The 10,100-nt window shown below is 37.4% G+C and overlaps 1 pseudogene across 1 annotated transcript; it reads left to right on the top strand.

Moving 5' to 3' along the window:
- Positions 1-8,324: 8,324 nt before the first annotated feature.
- LOC143591236 (acetylserotonin O-methyltransferase pseudogene) lies at positions 8,325-10,100 on the top strand (annotated as a pseudogene). The gene is made up of 3 exons (XR_013145620.1): positions 8,325-8,330; positions 8,912-9,652; positions 9,741-10,100. The product of XR_013145620.1 is annotated as an acetylserotonin O-methyltransferase pseudogene (transcript).

Genomic DNA, 10,100 nt, shown 5'->3' on the forward strand with positions numbered 1-10,100 from the left:
ATTTTGGTTAAATGGGCCGAAGCCCATTAGACTTTTCATTGGGCCGAAGCCCATGTGTTTTGGACAAGTGGGCCGAAGCTCATAATTAAGTTATTGGGTCAAGCCCAAATGGGTTGGGCTAGGCCCGATAAGGTCAAGGGGTTTTGGAACGGGTTCCTAAGACATAACGGGTTATGTTTGTTAAAACTAGACCGAGCCGTAGACCAAATGGACGTTTGTTGTGATTGTTATTAATTATTCAAAGTTTCGGTTTGTAATAATTAATTAAGGGCAGTTTTGTAATTATTTATTCATATGGGTATGTAATAAATAGTTTATTTGTAATATCTTTATTTTATAGAAAAATGTATTAGGACATTTGTTATGTAAATTTAAAGAAGATTGCAAAATTGGAAGTTTGGGCCTTATTGGGCCGGGTATGGTGATAATGGGTCTCACAAGCCCATTAAGGGGATTCAAGCCCAAAAGGACCTAAGCCCACCAATTAAGCCCAAATGGAAGCTTATGGAAGCTAAGGCCCAAGTTCAAGCCCTATGGATCACAACGGGGTTGAAGAAGATGCTTGACGCATTTGGATGCGGGATCGAGTGGGAGCTACAACATCCATGTGTCATGTGTCCCTTAGGATCGGACCTAAGACACACACTTGTTTCGGCTAACAAGTGTGGTCTAACTTAGTGGCTCGTGTCTAGTATAATTGTGTATGCTTGTTAATTGATTGTTTGATTGTGTGGTTGTTAGATATTAGGATATCAACTTCGTCACATAGAATTAATTAACAAAGCATAAAACGGGTTCTAATAATTATCGGTAATTACGTGACACGTAGTTTAATAAAATGGATTTATTAACTAGCCGTCTCACGCCCATAATAAAATGGTTTTATTATAAATTAGAATTTTGAAAATGGTTTCAAAATAATCATGTTACTAAATGCATGTTAGAACATGATTTAAAGTTTTACAACTAGAATTATTAAAACTAAAAAAAATCCCTTTTAAAATTAAGGATAACAAGTTAAACACCATCCTTTTGTACAACGCTTAACATATTAGTAAGCTCTTAGTGGGAAAAAGGTCACCTAACCGCGTAGAGTAAATTAATATGTTGAGGTAATATTGGCATATAAATGGGAAAAAGGTCACCTAACCGTTTGTATGTTAATATTACAAGTTGATACAAGTAGGACGACTTAAATTAGAACCATGTGAAGAGGGTCACCCAAACATGGGGTCTAATAGGTGTTGATGGGATTAACATGCCGACACGAAATATGATTTCGAACCGGTCCCATAAACTCTAGAAGTTGCAAAAGGGTTTGCAATTGTTATGAATAACTACCTTGATAAACCGACAATGGGAAAAAGGTCACCTAACCGGAGTCGGGTTTATCGTTGGATTCTAGATTTTAATTATTAATTATATTTGGTATATATAAAAGGGTATTAATAATTAAAAAGGTAAAACACTAAAATGAACTTAATTAAAATTCTGCAGATGGCCGCACACGTCGACGACAACATAATCCCTAACGTCCAAAATGTATCTCTCCGATCTATTCTCGCTAAAGATCGTCTTAACCACAATAACTTTTCAGATTGGTTCCGAAATTTAAGGATTGTTCTAAAACAAGAAAAATTATATCATGTTTTGGAAACACCTATCCCCAATGAACCGGAAGAGGGAAGTGAGGTCGAATATATGAATTGGGTCCAACACACGGAAGATTCCATTCAAGTGTCATGCCTCATGTTGGCGACTATGGTTCCCGAAATCCAAAAGGATTTCGAAAACCATAATGCGTACGACATGATTACTCAACTTAAGGAAATGTTCCTTAAGCAATCAAGAGTTGAAAGGTTCGAAACGGTTCGAGCCTTGCATGCATGTAGAATGGATGATAATCAACCAGTTTCAACTTATGTGCTTAAGATGAAAAGTTACATTGATCGCCTCGCCAAGCTCAATTGTCCCATCTCAAAAGAGTTAGCTACGGATTTGATCCTTAACTCTTTGTCGAAAAGGTTCGACACTTTCGTGTTAAATTATAACATGAACGGGTGGGACAAAAACATTGGAGAACTTCACTCAATGCTTAAAACAGCCGAGGCGAGCATGGGTAAAAGGGTTTTACCCATGTTTGCGATCAATGAAGGTAAATCCAAGAATCGATCTCAACCCAATCCTAAGGCTAAGGTAGCAAAAAGAAAGGGTCCTCCTATGCATCTTAAGGGTAAGGGCAAATCACCGGTTATGGCAAAGAAACAAAAGGTTGTGGAACCGAGGGGACATAAGGATGATCCTTGTTTTGGTTGTGGGGAGACCGGACATTGGAAACGCAATTGCCCGGTCTACCTAAAAGAGCTAAGAGACAAGAGGAATGCGGGGCATGCCTCGGGTAATGTCTTTATGATTAATATTGAGCTAAATCTTATTTCTTCTAACACATGGGTATTGGATACCGGATGTGGAACTCACATTTGCAATTGGTTGCAGGGGTTCAAAAGGAATGAAGACTTAAAGAAGGGCGAAGTGAGTCTTTTCATGGGCAACGGTGCAAGGGTGCAAGTGGTCGCTAGAGGAGACTTCACTTTATCGCTTCCAAGAGGTTTGGAAGTTGTTTTGAGAAATGTTTTGTATGCTCCTAGTTTGACTAGGAACATTATTTCTGTGCACCTTCTTAGACAATGTAACTTTGACTTTAAATTTGTAAAATCAGAAATGCATGTATCATCTAATGGTATCTTTTATTTTAAAGCTGTACCAAACAACGGTATTTATGAATTGGTTCATGACAATACCTTAAATAGCTCATTATATCAAACTTCCACTAAAAGACTCAAAAAGGATTTGAGTGATTCCTACATTTGGCATTGTCGTCTTGGACACATAAACAAGAATCGTGTAAATACTCTCCAAAAGAATGGTCTTTTGAAAACAAATGAGTTAGGTTCGTTTGATGAGTGTGAATCTTGTATTCAAGGCAAGATGACCAAAGAACCTTTTAAAGGTACAAATGAAAGGGCTAAGGACTTGTTAGGTATCATACATACGGATGTATGCGGACCTCTCAAGCCCACTAGTAGGAATAGTGAAAGGTACTTCATTACCTTTACCGACGATTTTAGTCGATATGGGTATGTGTATCTAATGAAACACAAACATGAAGCCTTTGAAATGTTCAAGGAATTTCAAAATGAAGTACAAAATCAGCTCGACCGAACAATCAAGGTACTCCGCTCCGATAGAGGAGGCGAATACCTAAGTGATGCTTTTCAAAGTCATCTTAGAGATTGTGGAATTATTTCACAGCTCACTCCTCCTGGTACTCCTCAACATAACGGAGTATCCGAGAGGAGGAATCGAACACTGTTGGACATGGTTCGATCAATGATGGCAAGAAGCTCACTACCACCATCATTTTGGGGATATGCGCTACTTACAGCGGCTCGTATTTTGAATATGGCCCCGACCAAAAAGGTGGATCGAATACCCTATGAAGTGTGGCATGGAAAGGTTCCATCCTTTTCATATTTAAGGGTATGGGGATGCATAGTTTATGTTAAACGTGACACCCCAAATAAGCTTGAGGCTCGATCCATCAGGTGTATCTTCATAGGATACCCAAAGGATAATATAGGATATATATTCTATGATCCTAGTGAACAAAAGGTGTTTGTTTCACGCAAAGGATACTTCTTAGAAACTAAGTTCCTTATGGAAGGACCTAGTGAAAAGAGAGTGGAACTTGAAGAGGTTCAAGAATCACTGGATGATACACAGTTGGTCGATACTAGTTTTCAACACGAGGATGTTGAAGGTGATCAAATGGTTGATCATACACACGTTGCTCGCAGATCTAGTAGGATTAGTCGACCTCCCAAGAAATATGGATTTCTCGTGGATGATTGCTACTTGGTCGATTCGGATGAACCGATCTCCTACAAAGATGCTATGTCACAACCTGATTGTGACAAGTGGCTTGAAGCCATGAGCGCCGAGATGCAATCCATGCACGATAACCAAGTTTGGGAATTGGTTGATCGTCCACTTAACTCCAAAATGGTTGGATGTAAGTGGGTCTTCAAGAAGAAGACCGATATGCATGGAAATTTAGATACTTACAAAGCACGACTTGTAGCAAAAGGTTTCACGCAAACTCAAGGGATTGATTATGATGAAACCTTTTCGCCGGTCGCGATGCTTAAGTCGATCAGGATATTATTTGCCATTGCAGCTCATTTTGATTATGAGATATGGCAGATGGATGTCAAGACCGCTTTTCTTAATGGATATCTTGAGGAAGATGTCCATATGGTTCAGCCTGAAGGTTTTGTCGATCCATCTAACCCTGACAAAGTATGTAAGTTAAGGAAATCAATCTACGGGTTGAAACAAGCATCACGGATGTGGAATCATCGTTTTAATGAAGAAATCAAAGCGTTTGGTTTCGTCCAAAACGGTGATGAGGCGTGTGTGTATAAATGGGCTAGTGGGAGTATAGTCATGTTCCTTATTTTGTATGTCGATGATATACTTTTATTTGGAAATGATATACCAAGTATGGAAAACGTTAAAGCGTGGTTAAGTAGTCGTTTCTCAATTAAGGATCTTGGAGAAGCGACATATATCTTGGGAATAAAGGTCTATAGGGATAGACAAAGGAAATTGATCGGACTCAATCAAAGTGCATACATTGATAAAATCCTGAAAAGGTTCAGGATGGAAAACTCTAAGAAAGGTTTGGTACCTATTCCTAGAGGAACCGTGTTAAGCTCATCCCAAAGTCCTAGCTCTAAGGAAGAGCAGGATAGGATGAAGCATGTTCCTTATGCTTCGGCAATAGGATCTATTATGTATGCAATGATGTGCACTAGACCGGACGTCTCGTATGCTTTAAGCATAACGAGTAGATACCAGCACAACCCAGGTGATAGTCATTGGATGGCTGTCAAGAATATATTAAAATACCTTAGAAGGACTAAGGATATGTTTTTAATATATGGGTTTGGTGAGGAGGAACTCGTCGTAAAGGGTTACGTGGATGCGAGTTTCCAAACTGACCGAGATGATTCTCGGTCACAGTCGGGATATGTCTTCATTTTGAATGGAGGCGCTGTCTCTTGGAAGAGTTCGAAGCAGGATGTTGTCGCGTTATCCACTACAGAATCTGAGTACATCGCCGCTTCAATGGCAGCCCAAGAGGCTGCATGGATGAAAAAGTTCATCATGGATCTAGGGATTATCTCTACCATTCAGGAGCCCCTAGAGATATTCTGTGACAATGAGGGTGCTATTGCACAGATCAAGGAGCCTCGTGCTCATCAGAAAACGAGGCACATTGAGCGCAGATTCAACTACATAAGGGATGAAGTTGAAAAGAGAAAGATATGTATTCATAAAGTTCATACCGATCAAAATATTGCGGACCCACTCACGAAGCTCCTCGATAGGCCAAAGCATGAGGGTCATGTTTGTGCATTAGGACTTCGGTATTCTAGTGAGTGGATTTAATCTGTATTTAGTGTTTGTATAAGAACGAATGTAATGGGTATCTCATGAAAATTAATTATATTTTAATTTTTCAATGAGTTATGTTCTATATTTGCATGTTTAATCCATGAATGACTTATGTTGTTCTAAAAGTCCGTAGTCGATCATGCTTGTGGGAACAAGTATGAAGGAAAGACTATTATGAACCCGGATTGGTTGATATTCATGTGATGAATATAGGGCATAGGTTTGCCACCAAGGTTCATAGATATTTGTGGGATACAAATATTGGACATGATCCGCTCTCAAGGATCACTGCATGGAGTTAGTGCAACTGATCATAAGTAATCCTTGAGTAAAGGCGAGTATCATTGTGTCTTTTGACCTGAGATGCATATTGGATCTGGTTTCTCATCAAGTCTGATAACTTGACTCTTTTCTTTGTTATTTCGGTAACACGATGACGTGTAAGAAAGAGCTCAGATATCATATGAGATGTCAACGAGGATGTATGCAGTCAAGATGGGATTTGTTCCTCTTATGTGTTGAGAGTTTAGATGTCTAAGGCCTGTTAAGTTAAATCATTGAGAGAATGATCACTCTGTGTCTCTTCGATTTGACAGGACATCTAGTAACAAAGGGATGTAATGATAAGACTTACCTATATCATATCAAGTATGGACTTGAAGGGGATGATGTTATTGAATGGCACTTAGTCAAACACACTAGGGGTGGTGACCTGTTGTTAGGCGGTATTCACCATTTGCATTAACTTCCTATGAGTCTCGTGCAAGTGGGAGATTGTTGAAATACCGTATGCCCGAGACACATAATTAGGTTAATGTGGCTAGTCGTGTTTGATCCAAGTCGGGTCATACCCAATAACGAGTTAGACACACACCAATTATGTATTTGTTAAGATAAGATCTATAAGACAAATACAGAACACGACACATTTAGAAAATCGGGTTTCTGAATACTTACTTGAAAGTGTTAAATAAATTAATTGGTTAATTTATTTATTCAAATAATTATTATTGGAATGATTATTTAACTATATGTTCTTTTGTAAAATGGTTTATAAAAGATGGGGTGTTTATATATTTTATAAAGTATAAAATAAATAAAATAAAAAAAAAATAAAAAAAAAAAAAAAAATTTATTTGGGGCCGGTTTTGGGTGGGCCCCACACCCCAAAAGTTTTGGTCAAAAATCTTGTCATGGATATGGGATAGATTGAGTAAACTTCACTTGACCAAAATACCTAACATATGATGTGAGAAAGATTTTGTTTTATATCTTTGAAACAAGTAAACAAAACATAACTTTCAAGGAAGCAAAAATCAACTCTTTCTTTCTTTCTTGGTTTTGGTTTTCGGCCAAGAACAAAAGAAGAGGCTCGGGTCTCGGTTTCTCGTGTTCAAGCTTCCTAACATAGCTCGGTGTGTGTTGGAGGCTCGGGGTATATTCTGTTTGAGGATTTTCTTTTGAAAGTCTAGCTTCAACATCATCATCTTCTTCAACATCAACTACACTCTTAAAGGGTTAAGAATGTAAGTGTTTATAGCTTTGATAGTTTAGTCTTTCTCGTATCATTTGATCCTTGCTTCGGGTTTCTAATAAATAGATTATTGGTAATCTTATGACATGAATAAACTAGGTTGTTCATGAACACATATCATATAAACTTGTAATATATATATATATATACATATGGATAGATATGTTTAGTTTGTATATATCACGCTTCCGCCTTAATTGTGACTAGTTAAATGGTTAACTAAGTATAAATTATCCATAGAAACCCAACAAAAACATCATATGAAAATGTTATAGACATTTTAAAATGATGAATAAATTAACATGTGATTTGTATGTGGAGAGAAAAAATGTGTAATATTACTTTTATTCCCCTTTTCATTTGGTCCCTACTTGACATATATCACTTAATTATGGCTTTTTACACTTTTTATTTTTTGTTGACCTTTGTAGAATAACTCAACCCATAGATGGGTTAGGTCAACATATGTCCCATGTGGAATATCGTATTATCCTTAAGTATCGCCTCATGATTCCTTTATTCCCGGTTGATGAAATTTGTCATGTTTGTCGAAAGGCATCTTTGGACTCGTATGGGTAGCATGTGGTACATTGCAGAGAGTTCCCCGTGGTTCAAGTACCGGCACAATTTTGTTAGGGATATACTCTTTGACATATTTATGCGTGTAGAGATTTTTGTTAAAAAAGAACACCTGTGAGTTTCTTAACTGACCCGCTAAATGGACGTTCAACCCTTCTCCATGCTGATATTTTGGTTTCCTGGATAGAGTGAGGAAAAGAAAACATAAGAGAAATAAAAATGAGGAAAAGAAAACATAAGAGAAAAAAAAATATTAAGATAAGAACCATACGTCTATCATATACCATATACAATGATAAACCCATAAAGTATTCACACCAAGATAGGTTACAAATAAAACATAATATTTTTCTTTATTATATATAGTAAAGATTACCATAAACAAAATAGGTTACAAATAAAACATAATATTTTTATTTGTAAAGATTACCATAAACACCAGTTTATTATTTACTTTTATGATAATTTTAAGTATAACTTAATACATTTTTTTATTTTAATTATAACTAATGCACACACCAACATCTTTAGTAATTATAACTAACTAGGAATTTATCCAGCGTGTTGTGTTGGACCTGGTCGACAAAATCTGGGTTGTGGTAAAATTAGCGTTGTCGGTCTCGAGCGTTGAGATGATAAGTCGACGTAAATTCAGTTGTTAGTTTCTTATGATACAAGAACTAAAACAAAAATGACAGTTGGTATGTTTTCGTTACAGTGGTACTGGAACTAAAACAAAAGGCAGTGACTTTACGCGAATTTGGCTGGTTTCTTTCTCGTTCGTTACGGTATCGGAATTAAAACAAAAAATAAATAAAAAAGAAAATTGGCATATGGTCTATTTCGTTACGTTCGTTATGGTACCGGAACTAAAAAAACAAATGGCATCAAAACCCTAGCATTGTCATTCCCGAACGTTAATGTAGTGAGTTTACACGAATTTAGTATGTTTCCGTTACGTAAACAAATATTGATGTTAGGTCGGTTCTTGTTACGTTCCCTATGCTACCAATACTAAAAAAAGAAAATCAAAATGATATGGACGCGGCACCAAACTTCTCTTTTATACAATTTTTTAAAATGTTTTTTTTTTGGTTATGACCCGAGAATACACATCACAAAGGAAATTTAATTTATAAAAATTCTTGGAGTCAATTATTAAAGTATTAGATCAAATCATTTTAGTGTAATATTATAGTCCGTTTCTAGTAATATATCCCCATTTAACCTCACCACCCTCTTCACTAGATTCGTCCATAATATCTTGCCTTCTTGGAGACTAATAGTTTCAAAGAAGAAGTGGCAGCCCAAGTGGAAATATGGAAATTTATCCATGGTTTCACTCCTATAGCTGTGATCAAGTGTGCCATTGAGCTCGGGATACCCGATATCTTGCAAAAACGTAAATCTCCTGTCACACTTGATGATTTGGCGTCGGAAATCGGGTGTTCAAAGCCTTCATTGTATAGGATCATGAGGTTCTTGATCCGTTGTAAAGTGTTTCAAGAAAAACCTATATTTGAAACATCTGTTGGATACGCTCTAACACCGATATCTAGACTCCTAACACGACATGGGAACAATAGCATGGCTGATTTGGTGCTTTTAGGGTCCAATCCGGTTATATTGGCTCCATTCCATAAGTTAAGTGATTGGGTTATGAGGAACAAAGATTTACCTTTTGATGCGGCACATGGCACGGACCTTTGGGGGTTTGGTGCTAAAAATCCGGAGTTTAGTAAGTTATTCAACGATGGAATGGCGTGTGATGCTCGTGCTTGTGTGGCCGCAGTTATTGAGGGTTGTCCTGAGGTTTTTAAAGGGGTGCGGACATTGGTGGATGTTGGTGGTGGTAATGGAATGGCTTTAAGGGGTATTGTCGAGGCGTGTCCATGGATCAAAGGCGTTAACTTCGATCTACCACATGTAGTGTCAATTGCCCCGACATCTATAGGTGTTGAACATGTTGGAGGTGATATGTTTGATCATGTTCCGAAAGCTGATGTTGTTTATTTGATGGTTAGTTAGTCAAATGATGGAAATTAACCTTTGTCCCCTACAAATATTATTTTGTTTAGTCTAATGATTTTTTTTTGTGATGTTATAGAAAGTGCTACATGATTGGGCGGACGAAGAATGCATTGTGATACTAAAGAAATGTCGGGAGGCTATTCCACGAGATACAGGGAAGGTGATTGTCGTAGATGTAATTGTGGGGCACGAAGACGATGATGGGGTGGGATTAATGTGTGATATTGCGATGATGACTTTAACAAGTAAAGGGAAAGAGCGGACTTTGGATGAATGGTCTTACGTGTTTCTTGAGGCCGGGTTCACTCGTTACACTGTAAAACACATTCGAGACCCTCATTCTGTTATCGAAGTTTACCCGTGACTCGTAGTTCTTTAGTGTGTTGTTTTTATTATGAAGCATTGTAATGTTGAGTCTCGTGTGTTTCTCATTTGT

The sequence above is a fragment of the Bidens hawaiensis genome, unplaced genomic scaffold, assembly GCF_021521415.1.
Source record: "Bidens hawaiensis isolate Kalapana, Puna unplaced genomic scaffold, B.hawaiensis_p1.1 tig00039486_1, whole genome shotgun sequence".
Classification (NCBI taxonomy): Eukaryota; Viridiplantae; Streptophyta; class Magnoliopsida; order Asterales; family Asteraceae; genus Bidens; species Bidens hawaiensis.